Below are 21,401 nucleotides of genomic sequence, written 5' to 3' on the forward strand. Positions count from 1 at the left end.
AGGTAAACCCTCCAGTTTTAGAAAGGGCTTTCCAGATTCAGTCAGCGTCAGGGCAAACATCATGATTTTGGTAGTTTAACCAAGTTTCATGTGTTTTAGATTTGGAATCTTCATTATTAAGTACATCATTTTTTGAAAGTAAGATATTGACAATTAATCTCTAAGAGTATTGATCATGCAGGACACCACTAAAGCATCAATATGAATGACACATGTACACCATTTCCTGCTCACCTATTTATTTGGGCACCAAGTAACTAAAAAGCCTCTCTTGCATGTCAGTTGCAAATTCTCAAGAATTAGGATTTAGTATGCCAATTAATCAACACTCAACCTATGAGGCATTTATCACGTGAAACTTCAAAATGAAAAAAAATACTTTAAGTTAATTTTATCTTGATTTAAACAAGTTTAAAAAGTAGATGAAGCCGGACGCGGTGGCACATGGTGGTAATCCCAGCAGCTTGAGAGACTGAGACAGAAGAATTGCAGGTTAGAAGCCAACCATAGCAATTGTGAGGCACTAAGGAACTCAGTAAGACCCTGTTTCAAAATAAAATACAAAACAGAGCTGGGGATGTGGCTCAGTGACCGAGAATTCCTGAGTTCAATCCCCAGCACAAAAAGAAAAATAAATAAAAAATAAAAACAAGAAGAAAAATGACAGAAGAAAGATTTGAAATAGGTTTTATTATTACAAATGTGATGATTTAGAAGGATATAAATAACATGGGGCATTTACAAAATTAACCTCTCTCCTATGTTTCCACTGACAGTGTCTCTTCTGTTGTTTGAAATCATGGAAAGTGGGAACACCAGTTCCGACTTCATTCTCCTAGGTCTCTTGGGCCACTCCAGAGCCCAACAGTTTCTCTTTGGGATGGTTCTGACAATATCTTTCATGGCTCTAGTGGGCAATGCCCTCATGATTCTCCTGATTCAACAGGACCTCCGGCTCCATACGCCCATGTACTTCCTCTTGAGCCAACTGTCCCTCATGGACGCCATGCTGGTTTCCACCACTGTGCCCAAAATGGCTGCTGACTACTTGACTGGAAACAAGTCCATCTCCCCTGCTGGCTGTGGCTTCCAGATCTTCTTCCTTCTCACTCTGGGTGGTGGAGAGTGCTTCCTCTTAGCAGCCATGTCCTATGACCGCTATGTGGCCATATGCCACCCTCTGCGCTACCCCATGCTCATGAGCTGGCCACTGTGTCTAACGATGACCATGGGGTCCTGGTTCCTGGGAGCAGCTGACGGGCTGATGCAGGCAGTTGTTGCCCTGAGCTTCCCGTTTTGTAGCAGGCGAGAGATAGACCATTTCTTCTGTGAGGCCCCTACACTGGTGCGCTTGGCTTGTGCTGACACGTCTGTCTTTGAGGATGTCATGTACTTCTGCTGTGTGTTGATGCTCCTGGTGCCCTTCTGCCTCATCCTGACCTCCTACAGTTTCATCCTGGCTGCAGTCCTCCGCATGCGCTCCACAGAAGCCCGCAAGAAGGCCTTTGCCACCTGCTCCTCACACGTGGCTGTGGTGGGGCTCTTTTATGGAGCTGCCATTTTTATCTACGTGAGACCCAAATCCTACAGGTCAGCTCACCACGATAAGGTGGTGTCAGCCTTCTATAGCATCCTCACCCCTATGCTGAACCCCCTCATCTATAGCCTGAGGAACAGCGAGGTCAAGGGGGCCCTGAGAAAGTGTGTGGCCAGTGTGTGGCCTTGAGGCTTTATTAACAATACACTACATTGCCCCAGCTTTTGTGGTTGGGCAGAGTGACTGGTGGGATTTTTAGAGGGTAATTACAGGGACCCCTCCTTATGAATGGGAGACACGATCCACATTGCCCAGGGGATACCTGGAACCACTGAGGCTCTCTTTGAAAACATTGTTGATCTTAGCTGATCACTGAGTGATATGGCCATAACTTTTGCAACTTGAGGTTCAAGAGCAAAAGTAGCATGCTTTTGTTTTTCCTTCTTTGCAGTTTCACATGTATATTTACTCTTAGCAAAGATCTCTGCAACCTCTGCCTATAATTCTTTTCTCATTAAGTGGAGAGGTTCATCTTTTCAGGTCAGACTGGAGCATTATCGTGCCAGATTCTATACTTATGGATTATTTATTTCTGGATTTTTAAAATTCAAGTTTTCACTTTGTAGTTGATTGTAGGTAACTGAGTCTATGGTGCACAAAACCAGAGATAAGGGAGAACTACTGGATTCCCTTGGATCTGTATATCTGCCCCCCCATATTTTACTTATCAATAAACCTTCATGTTTTAATTAACTTTTACTCAAAAAGTGAATTCACTATTCCAGCAATTTTGGGACTATTATCTATGTTTCAACTGAAGAATACTTTTTAAGAAGTACGATGCTCACAACCCAGCCTTTTTTTTCAAGCAATTTCAATAAATACAAGCCTAATAGTCTACACTGTAATCAAGAAAGGCTGCATGCACCAGCCTCCCAAGTCCCTCAACCACCAGTGAAGCACCCTCCAGAATGAACATGGATCTGCTGTTTATCCCATTGTTTAGTTTGGCCTGTTCTATTCTTGTCCTTGGAACCCCATGATGAATAGTCCTACATCCTGTGTTTTTCTCTCAGTTCAAAGACTCCTCTGCAACTCTGCTCTCAGCAGTTTTTCACCCTGTTTAATTCCTGCAGGTCTTCTATTGTCTAAAATGCCACAATATGTTACCCCATGTGTTTTGGAGGATGTCTGGACTATGTTCAGTTTGGATCTGTGGAAATTAAAGCTCCTTTGTGGGATCAAAAGTTGTTGTTGTTGTTTTTATTTACTATTATTTAGGTAGATGGATGGTGATCTTTTTCTTGACTTGTTTGCTGAAACAGAATGTTAATATGACATTTCCACCACCATAGCGCTCAAGATTCTTTTGCATCCATTGTTATCAGACGTTTTTTAGAACTTCTAGTGAGTATGTTGGTAACTTATTTTGTTTTTAGCTTGGCTTCCCCTGATGTCTGTGAAAGTTTTATATTTTTGTATTATTTTACTGTGTGATTTTTTTTTTTAATTTTGTTAACTGGATGTTTTTATTCTTGGAATGAAATAATAAAGCATGTAGTCTCCCCAATGAGCCCATCTTGGTAGTTCATTCATAGACCATATATGACATTTTAAATGCTATATAAAATTTAGTATAAATAAAAAAATAAAGTTATATATTCAGTGGTTTGTTATGTATTTTCAAACACTCACTTTAATTTAATGGCTGAAGATGCACTGTTTTTACTAATTGTGTATTTGTGTAATATATCTTCATCCTCTTTCATTTTACTTGAAACAATAAAACTTACATGTTTGGTTATACTATGCATTTTGTTTTGTTCAGTATTTTTATGTTGTGCTAGGGATAGAAGCTAGTGCCTCATGCATCTTAGGCAAGCGCTCTACCACTATACCACAACCCCAGCCCTAGAGTAAACCCTTTAACACAGTCTTCCATTTCCATTGGAAGAATGATAACATTGAGAATCTGAAGTTTTATAGAAAGATTTTATGCTAAATTATAAAATATTAGATAAAAATGATAAAAATAGAATTTCAAAAATGATGTTTCAGGTGGTCAGACTATATGTTTATCTTTAACTGGTGAATTTTTATAAACCTATAATAATTTCAGGCAAGACATGTGGCAAGCTTGGAAAGCTCTTAATTTTTAAGATAAAATAATTAAACATATTTATGTGTTGTGAAAATGTCTAGATATTTTATTTGTATAAAAGCCAAAGGAAAAAGTAATTAGTACAAATTCAACTCCAAGACAATAAAAATAAAATACTCAGAGATTAACTATTTTGTTTTTTACTTTGACTTATTTTGTTCACATCTGAATTAATTCTTTCACAACTTTTTATTTTCTTGAGTAACATTTAGTCAAAATTTTGTTTTCCACTTTAAAATAACATATTTTAGAGCAAGGTATTTCTAAGACACTCTATCCTCTGTAGCTTTCAGATCTTTCTTGACACATGGATATTGCTAAAGTACAGGCCAACAGAGTGGATTGCATTCCCAGGAAAGAGAGAATTTATTTACAAGTACCATCTCATTTATTGTTGGAAATCTGCTTCCTTGCAATGAATCATATCCTGGTAATAACAGTGCATTAGCCCTGCAGGAAGTTTTCTTCAGGGATCCAATATCCTGGGATTTGAGAATCATCTGCATTGAGTTAATAAGAAGAGAAAATGTCTTGTCACCCCATCCTAGTGAACATGCTCCTGTTGAGACTTCCAAAGCCTGATGGTAAGGTGCTCTAGGACTTTGGATGGGTGCCTCTCATTTTACACAAGCATCAGAGCCTTTTATACAAGTACACAGTGGTCCAGGGCCAGAGCCTGGGAGCTCTGTGGCCTGCACAGTGGATGCTCAGGAGGCAGGTCAGTGCCAAGACTTAGCCTGAGTGCTGGAAAGAGGTAGTGTTCTCTAAAGCTGCCGTCGCTGTCAATTTTTTTTTTCATATTTTTAAGGCCTGTACATAACTTTAAAATCAAGAATTAAAGTATCTTGATCTCATCCAGTAATCTCTTAACTTTCCTTTGACACTCTGCAAACACATTTTGTAAAATATGCAAAACATAACTGTTACCTCTGTCAAATAGCATGATCACTGTGACTGTCACTATGGTTTCCCTGGTAACAATTTCATAGTTGTATAATAGTTCTCATTGTCTATTGAAAAGGAACTTAAAGAAGGGACAACTTCAGTGTACTCAAGGTGCTTTTCCTTCCTTTAGGTTATTTCCAGGTATGAGGTTAGGTCTACATTTTCACCCCATGTTAGTGAACAAATTATATTTTTAAATTCCCACAGTGTAGTTGATAGTAAGCTATTCCAACAGGCAGTGAATAGTATCAGGAGAAACTGAAGTCTGAATGTTTGTGCATAAACACAGTAATTGTATTAGACCTGTCAATTTCTACAGAGACTACATATTTTCTATGCTTAAATTAAATGATTTCATTTTATCAAGTTGAATTTAGGCAAAAAAATATTGGTGATGGGGAATTCAGGAGCAGTGAGAGATGCTCAGGTTCAGCTCTGGGTTAGATGAATGCAGTGAACCCTCTCACTTAAACCAGTGCACCTAACTCTGGGAGCAGTGGCAGTTTTTGAGTAGATGAGAGCAGTGGTTTCTATGATGAAGTGAGAGCTGACTAGGAAACAGTAACAGATTAATCACTCTGTCTTCACTCCTGTGTTTTCCTTATGACTTTGGGATACGGCTTCTATCCACATTTTAAAACACTGACTGCAGACCGGCAGGGTGGCAAGTGTGCCTACCCCTCAGGACCTGTCACTGCCATAGTAGAAACCAGTAATAATGTCATGCACAAGCCCACCTGCATGCCGTCAACCCACTCCTGTGGAATGGGGGGGTTCACTGGAACACACTGATGGGTTGACCAGTGATGAAAACTACAAGGGGGATGGAGCCACTGCTTCCCATGGGTTAGGTCAGCATTCCTATAGTCAAAGAGCTTCCATTTGTGGTAAATTAATAAAGTATTTCTCACCTACTTCCTTTGTGCAATAAGGGTGTGTGGGGCACTGCATCTGCTGAGAATGACTATCACAGTGGTGTGCCCTACTTGAATTAACTTGTCAGTTACCAGAAAGCTTATCCTTGGAAAGTCCATTATTTATTTCATGTTATTTGATTTATTCAGTACATGAGTCTTGACACTGTTGTAATTGCAATGGAACCTGGGAATCAGGAAACCTAGGAGGACTCTCTCAGGCCTTCATTCTAGAGTCATGTTCTCTGGTTTAAGAACAAACATTTCCCTTTGATTTTTCAGGAAACTAAAAAAAAACCCATTTTTTAAATACTCTCTTTCTACATCTGCAATTCTAAAATGTAAGCACAGTCTGCCTCATTTATCTGTTGTAACATTTGATAAGACAATCCTTGATCAAGTGGGGCTTAGGGCGATATTTGCCACCGCTGTTATCATCCATGTTGGAACCAAGCTACCACTCTGTCCTTGGGAGACCTACTGAAGGGTGCTTTATGGTAAATTCTGTGATTGATTGAAGAAAACTACCCTATTCAGGACAAATGTAAGTATTGGTCAGCAAGATATGTGACGTGCACCTTCAGTGGAAAGATTGTAGTTTTTCACATTCTGGGGAGCCACACTGAAGTGGGTGGACATACTCTGTAGATGTAAGAAGTGAACTCTCCATAATCACAAAGCTTAAGTAATAGGGAAATAAGCAACAGCAGGATGTAATTGTTTTCAATATAGAGAGGAAAAAGGCAGTGAACTGAAAATTCTTTGTCCCCAAAAATGTTTCTTGAAATCATTTGTATGGAGGCATACATAATTGTATTCATTTGGGACAACTTCTTTTTTTTGTGATGAACACATTCTAGGATTTTATCATTTGACTTATTCCAAATTTTTAAAAAAATTGTGAAAATAATAGTGTACATGAAAATATCCATGATATATTAACTCAAAATAATTCTTTAGCATATTAATTTTACTAATTCAATTCTTTAAGTATATTAATTTTACTAATTAAAATTAATTTGGTAATTTATTAAAAATTTCAAGACTAATAATGAAAGGGCACAATAGCCTTACAATGATTTAATTAGCGGTGCTCTTGTGGGACTGTGTGTATTCAAAGAATTTATGAGACATGGACAAAGTTCAGAGTCCAAAGTGATGTTGAAAGTATTGTCTTTTAAGTATATATATATATATATATATATATATATATATATATACACACACACACACACACACACACACACACACACAATATTACAATCCTAAAGTATTTATTTATTTTTCCAAAATATTTGGGTAGGCAGTATCTATTCATGACCAATTGTAATAATATTCTAAACCTAATAATTATGGGTGATATTTGTGGAACTGAAGGGTGATGCATGCTACCATGTTTTTGCATGAATTTTCTTTGTAACCATCAAACAATGGAAGAAGTGCATACTATCCTAATACATATTGTTAGGCTGTCCAGTCTGTATAGAATAAAGTTGAGGTTAATATTGATTTAAGTTGCCTAATTTTATCCAACTACTGGGAAGATATATAGATTTTTCAAAATTAAGTCCCCAGACCACAATCTGTATTTCTGTATGCACATAATTAAAGAAATGATTCTATTGAGATAAGGAAAGGAAAACAAATACATATTAGTTCTTTAATTTTTAGAATTTGTCTTAACAACTCACATAAATTTCTGGATTTTAGGTGTCCACTTGTTAATATGCAGACATTCCACAGGATACTTCGTGTGGAAATGTAAATAGTAAAGAGTGTTCAGTGAGTGAAACTTTCAATCAGATCACAAAAATGTTTTAAAATACTTTTAGTGTCAAATGATTTTCTTCTTCACATATGAATAGAGAGTGCAAATTACATTGAAGTATTTTATGCTCTGCAGATTTCGTGGGAAGCCTGTGTCTACACAGCTGTTGCTGTTTTTATAAAACAGGGGTCAGAGAGTGAACCCACAGCAGCAGGAAGCCGGGGCGGGAAGCCTCCAGGGCAGTGTAAGGTTCTCCCAAGTCTGGGACCTACTAGGGCATGTCTCAGGGGGCTGGTGAGCTGCCCACATCTCACACACATTTTCTGAGTAGATTTATGCAGGACTTGGATGCTTTCCTTCCACTCTCAGGCTAATTTAGCCACCCATAATCACATCTCTGTCCTTGATACACTGTGCTACCTGGCTTAGCCACAGCAAGCCTTCCTTAATCTGTGGTTGAGCCAGTCACAGAGCACAGCCTTTCCACCCACACCAAGCAGTGGGAAGACAAGCTTGGACCAGTGCATTTGTAAGACTGAGATATATGATAGCAGTATTTGCTAACCGTGAAAATCAATACCAAACTCACAGTGATTGTGAATATAGTTTACATAGCAATCAGTGGCCCCTTTATCCCAAAATTATACAGAGCATTCAGATTTGAGAAGCTACTCACATAATGCATCCCATCCACATATGAGTAACAGCATGTAAGTGCACAAACGTGGGGGTATATAATGCAATGTTTGGTCCTAAGTAGTGTAATAAAAGTTTGGATAAAATAGTTCAGGGAAGATATCTACAATATATATAAATGATAAAATAAAGCAATTGTGTATAAATAACAAGATGTGTAAGAAATATTTTCAATAGAAAGAAGTGGAAAATACTTCACAATGGGTTTGCAGATGAATCCAGGGGTCAAGGAGTAGAACAGTTTCTGCCTTGGTATCATAGGAAATGTGACTCAAAACTTATTTTCATGGTATTATGACTGGCAAATTATTACTTCTCCTAAAAATATCTAACAACATCACAGTTGCAGGAATTGAAAAATATTGACAGGTCAATATATTGAGAATGTAAGGGATTCATTTATCCTCAAAGAGTAAAGTCAACAATTTAAGATTGATTACTACAGAAACTCTTACCACATGTAAAGGACTTAGATCACAATATGAGTATTACAGAGGAACCAGACATTTATAAGTATAATATGCTATATGCATAATGTCTATCTGATGCATCAGTGATTAAGAATTGGTAAACTGGATGTACATATACATACATATGCAATTAAGAGGGCATGACAGTAATATGTTCAGTATTATAACAATAATGTTAAAAATTATGATAATTAGAACAATGGCTGTTTTGATAACAAGAACATTTAAGTATTTAAATTTAAAGAGCATTGTTGGCATACTACATTAGTCACTATAGCTGCAGTGTTTATTAGAGGTGTGCTGCCCACTTACAAAATTTGTCTTGGGTTTTAATTAAATTGAAAAAATAAATCAGAAATGGCCTGCTACACATAGATTATGACTGAACCCCCGCATTGTTTTTTTGGTAGTCATTAATCTATTACTCTCTGTGCAAACTTGAATTTATAAGAAGAAGATAAATCTCACTGAGGTGTGAGAAGAGAGCCTTTCACCCATGCAGGACATCATGGCAGAGAAACGCCATCTGGAGGTTTCAGTTACACGAGGGCCATCCTGTGATTAACGGAGAGGCTCTGTGTCCAGTTCATAATCCACGCTGAGGGTTCAACATTAACTTCAAGTGAAGAAGCTTGTTTGGACCAAATTAACAGACTGGCACTTGTCTCCTGTCTGTAAGAACCTAGGATTACTTAAGTGTGAGAGTCTGCAAGTAGCACAGTTTGTTTCTTCATTTTATTTAAGTTCCTTTAAGAAATTATAAACTTTTAAAATAGGAATTTTCAGTCTAACATAGCAGCTCTTTGAGTACCTACTAGATGTGGAAGACAGTTGCCCAGAGGTTGTTGTACTGGCCAATGGTTCCTGATCAGGAGGAGAAGTGGTGACCAGGTGAGGAGGTGCATGTGGTGGGGCACACCCCTGCCTGTGTGGAATAGAGTAATTTAGTCACGTTTTCTTTCTAAACAGCAAAGTCTGATTTCAGTGGTTATACATTTTGTTTACATTAAAAATATCTAACAACATCACAGTTGCAGGAATTGAAAAATATTGACAGGTCAATATATTGAGAATGTAAGGGATTCATTTAAATTTTAAATTTCAATTCATCCTAGCATTGAAGGAAATCTCCAGACTCCCTTAAATACAAGTATGAGAAAACTGAAAAGTTACAATCACAAAAGAGAGTGCAACATCCACTAATCTACATGAATTCAAAAGTCCTCCAACAGGGAGATATTCCAATTTAGAAACCTGGGATTACACAACATGGCTTCTTTGGGCCAGGATGACAGGAAAGGCATCACACTGGCAATCACAGGGCAAGCATCAGCCTTCTCAGACTAGCACTCTGCTGCAGCATGAGAGAGAGGCTTGTAGAAAAGCTGTGTATACATTTTTTTTTTTCTAATTTAGCTGGAATTGAGAATATACTAAACTCCCGGCAGCTATGAACCATGAATGCTACGGTAAATGTTTTGCTGGAGAGAAGAAAATTAAATAACTAGGCCTCCAGGATAAGGCTTTCTGTCAGGTGAGCAAGCCATTTTAAGGAAGTTCCAGATCCTCATTTTAACCAGGCCAAATTCCTCAGACATTCTCCTGCCTTCCAGGTTGCCCATAGCCATGAAGAACTCCACTGACCCCATGGCGATGAACTTCATTCTCCTGGGGCTCTTTGACCACACACAGACCCATCGAGTCCTGTTTTCTCTGGTGTTCATGACCTTCATCACTTCCCTGGTGGGCAACACCCTGATGATCCTGCTCATCCACACAGACCCCAGACTCCACACCCCCATGTACTTCCTGCTCAGCCAGCTCTCCCTCATGGACTTGATGCTGGTCTCCACCATCATCCCCAAAATGGCAGCCAACTACCTGCTGAACTCCAGGTCCATTTCTCCTGCTGGCTGTGGTTCCCAGATCTTCTTGTTACTCACTCTGGGAGGGGGAGAGTGCTTCCTCCTGGCAGCCATGTCCTATGACCGCTATGTGGCCATATGCCACCCATTGCGCTACCATGTTCTCATGAGCCACAAGCTATGTTCCCAACTGGTAGCAGGCTCCTGGCTTTTGGGAGGAATTGATGGGCTGATGCAAGCCAGTGCCGCTCTGAGCTTCCCCTACTGCCACTCCAGGGAGATAGACCACTTCTTCTGTGAGGCACCTTCGTTGATGCGCCTTGTCTGTGCGGACACCACTGTTTTTGAGTTTTTCATGTACATCTGTTGCATCCTGATGCTCTTGATCCCTCTGTCTCTCATTGTGGCCTCATACAGTCTCATCCTGGCTGCTGTGTTAAGAATGCATTCTGCTGCAGCCAGAAAGAAAGCCTTAACCACCTGCTCCTCTCATCTGGTTGTGGTAGGGATGTTCTATGGCACCCTCATGGTCATTTACATGAGACCCAGGTCCTACCACTCAGTGGGCCACAGCAAAGTAGTCTCTGTATTTTACACCATCTTTACTCCTGTCCTGAACCCCCTCATCTACAGCGTGAGGAATAAAGATGTCAAGGGGGCCTTCAGAAATTGGCTGGGCAAGACACATGCTATGTGATTCCAACAAGAGGATTTACTGAAATGGCACCTCCCAAAATGGATTCATGCTGCCTTTACAAATTACTAGTTTATTTTCTCTATTGAACTGCTGATTTTGTGTTCTTTCAATTTATTTTGTTTTCACTTTGCTATTTTACCTTTTAAGGTATTTCTGTGCAGTGTTTGGTGAATCAGTTAAAAATTTTATTGTGATAGGCCTAGTCTGATTCCCTCTTAAAATTGGGAGCCATCTCGCCACATGAAATTCTAATTTTAGCTTTACTATAAATTACTGAAAATTCTGATCTTGCTTGGAATGCCTGCCCTTGCCTTGAACTCACCCATGCCTGGCTCTCTCTGACCAGATAGCAGCCCTCTCTAAACTTTAATGATGCTTCATAAATCTTGGCCTTCCCTGGCCAAGATAATGGCCCTCACTGAGGCTCTAATGACCTTCATAAATTCTGATGTCAGGGCCAGCAAAAATGTAAACTAGCATTAGTGTTATGCTCCTCAGAATATTGTTATCTGTGACCCCCCCCCCCTTTGTGTAACTTTCTGCACTATAAATCTGGGCTACAAGAAAGCTGCAGTGCTGTCTTGTTCCTGCGGTTTTTTTGGTGGGAGAGGAAGCCCGCCTGGTTGAAATAATAAGCTTGCTTTAATTTGATTTTAATTGGAGTCAGTGGTCTTTTCTTTGTGTTCTGGTCTAACACCATCTCCTTTGGATAGATGCCAGAGTCTTTGGATAAGAACATGTTGGGGGCCATGTTCTTGCCTGCCCACTGCATCCACTTGGGTTCAGGTGCAGTTAAACCCAGGGCTGCCCTGTTGGATTTCTGTCTGGTTGAGGTTCCCATTGCTTAAGGCAGGTGTTGAAGGTGCCTGTCATTATTACACTGCTGTCTCTGTCCTCACAGGAAAGAGTGTTCTTTTATATATTTGGTATGTTTTATTCTCCTGCTGAATCATCTCCTGTATAAATATGGTGACTTCAACTCTTCTTTCTTTCAGTGTCAGTCATTTTATTTGAATTCAAGCCTAGGTGGCTGCTGTCTTTGGCTTCCATTCATGGAATATCCTCTTCTTTCCTGCACTTTCCTCTGTGTGTTTTCACATGTGAGGGGTCTCTTGGAAGCACATGGGGTTGCTTTTTGGTGTTTTTAACCATTCAGCTGCTTAACATTTTAGAATCAAAGAGTTTATTCATTGTATGTTCAATTTATTCATTTGATGTTCAAATGATGTAATTATTAATAGGTAATAAGTTATTACTTTCCCTTGTTTTTTTCTATTTTTGTTGTATGTTAATTCTTTTTTTCTTACTGAATTCCATGTAGTTAAGCAATTTCATCTATTGTTATGTTTTGAATCTTTGCTTTTGATTTTCATTGCATCAGGTTTTTTGCTTAGTGATTACCACAAACTCTGAGACTATTTTACAGTAATATCAGGTTATATTAATCAAAAGGTTACTTAATTTTGATTACCTTAAAAAAAAAACCTAAAACAAGACAGGTGTGTCTCTGTTGTACAGCACTTGTCTAGGATGCATAAGGACCTGCGCTCTGTCACCAGCCCCACAAATATAAATACATAAATGTGAATACTCCATTTTAACTCCACTCCCTCCTCATATTTTCAAGGTAAGTTGTCATGATCTATAACCTTGTATCTTGCATACTTTTGAACAAATAATGGTTATTTTTAATAGATTCACCTTTCAAACTTTGAACTAAGGAGAACCAGGGTACATGCCCAGTTGTGTTGCTGGTGCTTTGATTGTGACTTCAGACTTCTCTGTTCACTGGGCTTTGTTCCTCTAATTGTCTTTCTGATGCTCAGCAAGGCCTTGTCTTTTCCAGACCCTTGACTTGATGCCTGTGTTTACTGGTGAATGCCGTGTGGTGACGTAGGAGCTCTGCTGTTCCCAGCCTAGTCTGTGAGCAGTGTTCTGCTTGATGTGGACCCTAAATCAGGAAGTCACATGCTATGAACAGCAAGTGCCCCTTCACTACTCCAAGGGGAATGATGTACAACACAGGGAATCATCTTGAGTGTATGACCAGCTAACTCTACAGTTGTGGGAGAGAAGTGAGTCAGAATTCTGACAGTAAGACATTGTGTTTCTTTTCACATTGTGTCAAATGTGCACTTGTACCAAAACACAGAATGGAAGGTACAGATTTATCCATGTGCTATCTTCCTATATGACTGAGGAGGTGTGATCACTATCTCTGGAGACAAGGGGAAGATTTCCCTTGATGCACAATGAGCAGTAAATCTTTTTCTTCCTCTTTGATGTCAGGGTCACTTCAGGACTTGTGCTTGCAAAAGAAAAGTGACAGAAGGTAGGGTTCTTGTGGAAGCAGAAGCTTTGGGAGCCTTACTCTTGCTCCTCATTTGCTTGTCTGCTGTGGTTGGGGCACAGCCTTCCTAGGGGCCAGTGAGTTTGCAGCAGTTTAAGCAGAAGGAAAGTTCCTGTGGAGCAGAGGTGAGGTGCACTCACACTCACCAGGACATGGATGGGGCATGTCCTGCACTGGGCACCATGGAGATCTGCGAGTGACACACCCACCTCCCAGCTCCAGGCCCTCTTCAAGTAATGTCTGGCCACTAGCAGTGATCCCATTCCTCTTGATGATGTTTACAGAAAAGAGTTTAGCATGCATTCCAGTTCAACCAGATGTACATCTGTGAAGACAATTTTCAATATTATTTTGACAGTTTCTTGACTAGAATCTTATAAATACTATGAATTGTATATATATAATTAGGAATGTGGCTCTCGGTTTTTGAAAGAAAATCACTCACATTCAAAAAGAAATTGTAACTCTATAAAGTATAAAAAGGTGTAGAAGTGGAATTATTATATTATCAATCTATGCTGTGCCCCTCCCCTGACTCAGGCAAAGGAAAGGCCCTACTGAGGTGGATGGTGCAAGGTATCCAACCTCTGGAGGAGCACATTATGTTTCTTGGAATGGGATGGTTTGTTTTTGTATTTCTGTTAATAAGTATAGTTGCGACTTCTCATATGACCATTAAGTATGAAGGAAAAAACATGACTTTCCCAATTAATGCAACCACTTCCAAAGAATAAATCTGTTTGCTCTAAATGCAATGATTCAGCTGTGGAATGTAAATTGTTAATGTTTAATGAGAAATCCCCTATAGGAAAACAGTCAAGGAAGTTTTTGAGAAATTAAATTAAAATCTAGTGAAGAAAAATTAATATTAAGAAGACGGATTAGTGCTTGGTACTGGGCAACTTGTTCTTGTTCCTGTGCACAATGGTTTGGTGTTCTTACTCTTGTTTGATTAAAATTAGTAGCCTCTCTTTTCAAGTTAACCACATGCCATAACCGCAGCGCCAGTTCTAGTCAGTAAGTCAAGATAGAATAGTCAAGGTACAGGCCAATAGTCTGGGGCATTTCTAACTATTATTAAAAGCTAACTAAGCAGAAACAGCTCAAAGCAAAATGTGAACTGAAAGTAAAAATGCTTGCTTATGCATAAGCCAAGATATATTCTTCTTATCTAATTGTAGCTACATAATACTTTGTTTCTTTGAATAATGATTCCTGATTTATAACAACAAAATACTGGGAGCCTGCCAAAATGAAAAGTATATATGATTAACTTCACAAGTAAAGATTGGGATTCAGCACCTTCACTTCCTGTCCATGTTCTTTCTTGGCCACCTTTCATGGCCTCCTCACCATCCATTCGTCTCCTCAGTCTTCCTGCCAGAGCTCGACTCTGACAAATCTACTAAATTAAATGTGCCTCACAGCGAGCAGACAACCCTTCACCTGAAATTATTAGGTGTTTGAGTTTCCAGGTGTTTTGTAGAGGGAATTGTTTATACAAATTCAACATTACTGAATTAAAGCAGTGCTGCTCCTCTGGCACTGCTGAGCATGTTGATGTAGCTCCCCTCCCACCCATTTATGCCACATAAGCAATGGTGATGGTGACTGGCTTGGAATGTAGATTTGCTCTTGAAGGCATGGCCTCCAGCAGAAAGAGGAGGGACCATATCCAGGAACAGTGGGCCTATTGACAGGCCCATTATGTGTTTAAGAGCTCTTTTCATTCCATCCTTGTTTAAATGTACCCCTGTAATCAGCTCTACCAGAGAGTTATTTCCTTTAAGTGATGAAACATCTTTAGCACATATTGTTAGAACTCTACATTATCAGTGATAACATAAAGAGATGCTTAACATTATTTGATATTTTTGCCCCAATTTATTTTCATTCCATTTTATTTTTAGGCCCTATTTTTCTACATAAATTATACATGGCCCAGTATTTTATTGCCAGATATCACCAAGTTATTGAGTTCAACATTTTTATACCTAAAACATAATAAATGCAACTATTTTTTCCTAGGCAGACACAACTATTCACAATCAAATATATTTAATTTATATTCTGTTTTTTGTCCATATTAATATAAACTAAGTGTCAGAAAAATTGAAGATCGTGTTCATCTTTAAAATCTCATACATCCATGGAGAAGTTATTCTGATATTTTGCAGGCAATATTTATTGTGTTTATTTTGAGCTTCTACCCAATGGCCACAATTCCACCTCACTCATAAAATCCAGTGCTTCTCAGAGGGATTCACACGCTCTGAGATTTTGTCCCAGGAATCTCTGTGCTTTCCTCCCCAGCTGTGCTCCCTTTGCCCCATGCCAGCTCTCCAGCTCCACTGTCTAGTGCCTGCTTTGTCCTTTGCAGGAGAAGAATTCCTCCTCTGAGCACCAAACTGCTTAATGTCTCCACCCCCTCTCATGGCTCACTTCCCTCCTCTAGAGCTCTTCTCAGAAATCAGGTCCTGCACCCAGGCCTCAGTCAACCAGGCCATTCAAGATGGCACCTCAGAAGTGAGCACTGTTTCTGTTCTTTTCACCTATCATCCACTTTTAATTTGTATTTGTTTTTTATCACCTGTAATAATATGGATGTATTTGTTCATTTATATATTTTCAGGCTTTCCCCAGAAGTTTCTTGTTTTGTACTAAATTCATAAAATTTTACAATGCCAACACTTCCTGGGATGATTAATAAATTGAATGGGATTTAAGATGAAGTCATAAAGGCTATATTTTTATACCCATCTAGTGTTTCCTCATTGTGGAATGTCCCATATCATGTGTGGGCCCCATCAGCCTCAGAAGTTCCTGCCATGGAGTAATGAATGTAGCATTGCTGTGTCATATGCATTGACACTTGTGTCCCACTTCAGTGTGGTCTCCTGGGGCATCTGGTTGGTTTTCTGTGGCTGTCCTTGCTTATTGACCATGACTATGAAATCATCTGTAGCCACCACTTAATTCTCAATATGTGAAAGCTTTGCAAGGGAAAAAAAGCAGGGGGTGGGTTTAACCAGAGAAGCCTCTGTGTCATCACAGGGCCAGCAGCTGCTCAAAAGTGATAGTTGGCTCAAGGCACTGACAGGAGCAGAAGCAGCACGGCCAGAATGTGTGTCTTTCTGTCTTTACTGTGGTGCAGGAAGTTGGAGGCTTTCAACTTTCAGCTCTATTTTATTCTGTTTCCACAAAGTTTCCTCCTGATGATTGTGAATTGTGACATATATTTTCGATCCAAAGATACTAGAATGCAAATGTGCATCCTTTCCTTTTAACCATCAATATCCCATGAGGAATCACAAGATTTAAGCAACACCTTAATTGTTTTCTTTTCTGCATTTTTATCCCTCTCACCAAACTTTTACATTAAGACTGCTAATCTTTCCCTCAAGAGTCTAAAATTTTAGTCAACCTGTCCTGTAAAAAGTGAACTGCTGGTGCCTCTTCTGTTTGAAATCATGGCAGGTGTGAACATGAACACTAGCTCCACCTTCATCTTCCCAGGACTTTTGGGCCACTCCAGAGCCCAACATTTTCTCTTTGGGATGTTTTTGACATTGGCTCTCACCTCCCTAGTGGACAGGCCCTCATGATTCTTCTGATTCAGTGGGACCTCCGGCTCCATACGCCCATGTACTTCCTCCTGAGCCAACTGTCCCTCATGGATGCCATGCTGGTTTCCACCACTGTGCCCAAAATGGCTGCTGACTACTTGACTGGAAACAAGTCCATCTCCCCTGCTGGCTGTGGCTTCCAGATCTTCTTCCTTCTCACTCTGGGTGGTGGAGAGTGCTTCCTCTTAGCAGCCATGTCCTATGACCGCTATGTGGCCGTATGCCACCCTCTGCGCTATCCCATGCTCATGAGCTGACGACTGTGTCTGACGATGACCATGGGGTCCTGGTTCCTGGGAGCAGCTGACGGGCTGATGCAGGCAGTTGTTGCCCTGAGCTTCCCGTTTTGCAGCAGGCGAGAGATAGACCATTTCTTCTGTGAGGCCCCTACACTGGTGCGCTTGGCTTGTGCTGACACGTCTGTCTTTGAGGATGTCATGTACATCTGCTGTGTGTTGATGCTCCTGGTGCCCTTCTGCCTCATCCTGACCTCCTACAGTCTCATCCTGGCTGGTGTCCTCCACATGCTCTCTCCAGAAGCCTGCAAGAAGGCCTTTGCCACTTGCGACTCACATGTGGCTGTGGCGGGGCTTTTTTATGGAGCTGCCATTTTTATCTACGTGAGACCCAAATCCTACAGGTCAGCTCACCACGACAAGGTGGTGTCAGCCTTCTACAGCATCCTCACCTCTATGCTGAACCCCCTCATCTATAGCCTGAGGAACAGCGAGGTCAAGGGGGCCCTGAGAAAGTGTGTGGCCAGTGTGTGGCCTTGAAGCTTTATTAACTATATACTTCATGTCCCCAGCTTTTGTGGTTGGGCAGAGTGACTAGTGGGCTTTTTAGAGGGTAATTAGAGGGACCCCTCCTTATGAATGGGAGACACGATCCACATTGCCCAGGGGATACCTGGAACCACTGATGCTCTCTCTGAAACATTGTTGATCTTAGCTGATCACTGAGTGATATGGCCATAACTTTTGCAACTTGAGGTTCACGAGCAAAAGTAGTACACTTTTCTTTTTCCTTCTTTGCAGTTTCACATGTATATTTACTCTTAGCAAAGATCTCTGCAACCTCTGCCTATAATTCTTTTCTCATTAAGTGGAGAGGTTCATCTTTTCAGTCAGACTGGAGGATTGCTGTGCCAGATTCTATACTTATAGAATATGTATTTCTGGATTTTTTTAATTTTAAGTTTTCACTTTGTAGTTGATTGCAGGTAACTTAGTCTATGGCACAAAACCAGAGATAAGGGAGAAAAATTGGATTCCCTTGGATCTGTATATCTGCCCCCCACATTTTACTTATCAATAAACCTGCATGTTTTAATGAACTTTTACTCAAAAACTGAATTCACTATTCCAGCAATTTTGGGATTGTTATCTATGTTTCAACTGAGGTATACTTTTTAAGAAGTACCATGCTCACAACCCAGCCTTTTCTTTCAAGCAATTTCAATAAATACAAGCCTAATAGTCTGCAGTGTAATCAAGAAAGGCTACATGCACCAGCCTCCCAAGTGCCTCCACCACCAGTGAAGCACCCTCAAGAAGGACCATGGGTCTGCTGTTTATCCCATTGTTTAGTTTGGCCTGTTCTATTCTTGTCCTTGGAACCCCATGATGAATAGTCCTACATCCTGTGTTTTTCTCTCAGTTCAAAGACTCCTCTGCAACTCTGCTCTCAGCAGTTTTTAACCCTGTTTAATTCCTACAGGTCTTCTATTGTCTAAAATGCCACAATATGTTACCCCATGTGTTTTGGAGGATGTCTGGACTATGTTCAGTTTGGATCTGTGGAAATTAAAGCTCCTTTGTGGGATCAAAAGTTGTTGTTGTTGTTTTTATTTACTATTATTTAGGTAGATGGATGGTGATCTTTTTCTTGACTTGTTTGCTGAAACAGAATGTTAATATGACATTTCCACCACCACAGTGCTCAATATTCTTTTGCATCCATTGTTATCAGACTTTATTTTTTAGAACTTCTAGTGAGTGTCTTGGTAACTTATTTTGTTTTTAGCTTGGCTTTCCATGATTGCTGTGAAGGTTCTATATTTTTGTATTATTTTACTGTCTGATTTTTTTTTAATTTTGTTAACTGGATGTTTTTATTCTTGGAAAGAAATAATAAAGCACGTAGTCTCCCCAATGAGCCCAACTTGATAGTTCATTCATGGACCATATATGACATTTAAAATGCTATATTAAATTTAGTATAAAAGAAAAAAATGAAATTATATATTCAGTTGTTTGTTGTGTATTTTCAAACACTCACTTTAATTCAATGGCTGAAGATGAATTGTTTTTACTAATTGTGTATTTGTGTAATATATTTTCATCCTCTTTCATTTTACTTGAAACAATAAAACTTACATGTTTGGTTATACTATGCATTTTGTTTTGTTCAGTATTTTTATGTTGTGCTAGGGATAGAATCCAATGCCCCATGCAGGTATTTAACTTTCATATATACATAGATATAGTTATGAATATATTTTTCTGCTTTACTCTGGATCATGCGTGAAGGTCCACACTTTGAGTTTGTTTACTGAGCTCTCTTCAGCAGGTCAAACTGTGGATTGTTAAAACTCTGTCAGTTAAAATGTCAGTAACATTTCTATGTCATGCACCACAGTGGTTTCTTTTTTAAATAATGAACTAAGTGTCTAGTAACTTTGAGGATTGAGTTTCTTTGCTGCCGGTCAGTGTATGATTTCCACAGTTGGGAGCTTAGACTGCAGGCATCCTCTTCAGAGGTTTCCACAAGTCTCTGCACTTGCAGCTCACGCCCACCTCAAGCAACAAGGCCCACTGAGGCAGGAAGGCAGAGCACCCCTTGGGACAGGACCTGGGCCTCAGCAAGGGAACCAGGCAGGGAGTCTGTGCCATCCTGGAGGAGACATGGGCCTGGACAGCACCCTTCACTGCCCCAAAGGCGTCAGCTGCGGGGTTCTTCCTTAGTGTCCCTTCCCCTCCCCCAGCCACGGCCAACTCCAGAACCTGTAAAGCGCTTCCTCCTGGACAGCAGAGCCTCGCCCCAACCCTGGTGCTAATGGAGGCTTGGAAACTAAAGGAAGCTTACAGTTTGAGCACCTGAGACAGGAGCCCCCAGCCAGCGCCACTGGAGCTGCAGCGTCGCAGGACGGCGCCCCCTGCCGGTCCTACGAGGCTGCGCATCTGCGCGGTTACCCCGGCCCTGGGCGCGGCCGCTCTGCGACTATTGTCTAGAGGCCAAGTGGCTGCAGGTGCTGTCTGTGCCTGGGTGTTTCCCTCCAAGGTCAGGACGCTGGTCAGAGTCCCGTGTCGCACTGTCGGTGTGTCTGCTGTTTTCCTGCCAGTGGTCCTCCCTGGCTGGCGTCTTCGCGTTCCTCGGCCTAGCGCTTAGCGGAGAGGCATCTGCGCGGTGTGCAGTGCGAACCACCATGACTTGGCTGCCTCCAGCCTCTCTGTGTCATGTGCCTCTGTTCCTCTTGGAATTTCGGTGACTTACTCAGCCGCTTTTCAGAGCTTCTGCGTACTTCAGCCAGCAATGAACACGGATCCCAAATGTTCCCAGTATTATGGAAACTTTTCCATTTTGGCCAATTCTTGTGAGCACATGGCTTTTCATTTGAATTTTCCTGATGAGGAATGGGCCTTGAGGACTTGCCATCAGCAGATTGTCTATGTGCTTATGTTCCTTTTTGTCTTTTGGACTATTTCAGTTTTGGAAAAGGAGTCTGTGGATACTTCAAAACCAAACACAGCCATTGATTCCACAACAGAAAGTATAGGGCACTCAGAACATTGTTGGGAGTTTTAGAAATAAAAGTCATGTGTTATGAATTTTCTAACATATCTTATAATTCATTGCCCAATTTAATTGGTGTGTGTGTGTGTGTGTGTGTGTGTGTGTGTGTGAGAGAGAGAGAGAGAGAGAGAGAGAGAGAGAGAGAGATATTTCTCTTCCACCTCCTCTGTTTTGCTAGAAACTGTAACTTTATTTCTTTTAATTATGATTTCTTACAAACTACTGGTCTTCCTTTGGAGGGCAGATTCCACTGAAAATCTAAGAACTTTTTAAAATTGGGACTTGGGTGTTTTGGAACAGTCTTTGTTTAACAAATGATTACATACTCACAATAATTAATAAGGAATAAATTTGACACCTTTAAACAAATTCTTTAATTTGTAAAGAAAATAAATTTGGCTATGAATTTTTAATAGACCTATCTTTCACATATATTTGTGTAATCTTCAAAGACAAAGCTAGTGAATTAAAAAAACCATCCCAAGGCTGTGGTTTAAAATACCACCTACAGTGTTTGCTTCTGTGTTTCTTTTCTCCTCTTCTGATAATTTTGTCTGGATCTGGTTCCCCTCTTCAC

General features: G+C 40.2%; 2 pseudogenes across 2 annotated transcripts; both read left to right on the forward strand.

Moving 5' to 3' along the window:
• Positions 1-790: 790 nt before the first annotated feature.
• Positions 791-1,737, forward strand: LOC308647779 (olfactory receptor 2T33-like; annotated as a pseudogene). Its single transcript has one exon. The product of its transcript is annotated as an olfactory receptor 2T33-like (transcript).
• An 8,380-nt stretch (positions 1,738-10,117) lies between these two features.
• Positions 10,118-20,262, forward strand: LOC308647859 (olfactory receptor 2T8-like; annotated as a pseudogene). The gene is made up of 3 exons: positions 10,118-10,336; positions 17,092-17,791; positions 20,060-20,262. The product of its transcript is annotated as an olfactory receptor 2T8-like (transcript).
• The last annotated feature ends 1,139 nt before the right edge of the window (positions 20,263-21,401 follow it).

This window comes from Spermophilus citellus (genome assembly GCF_964194105.1).
Source record: "Spermophilus citellus genome assembly, chromosome: 1".
NCBI lineage: Eukaryota > Metazoa > Chordata > Mammalia > Rodentia > Sciuridae > Spermophilus > Spermophilus citellus.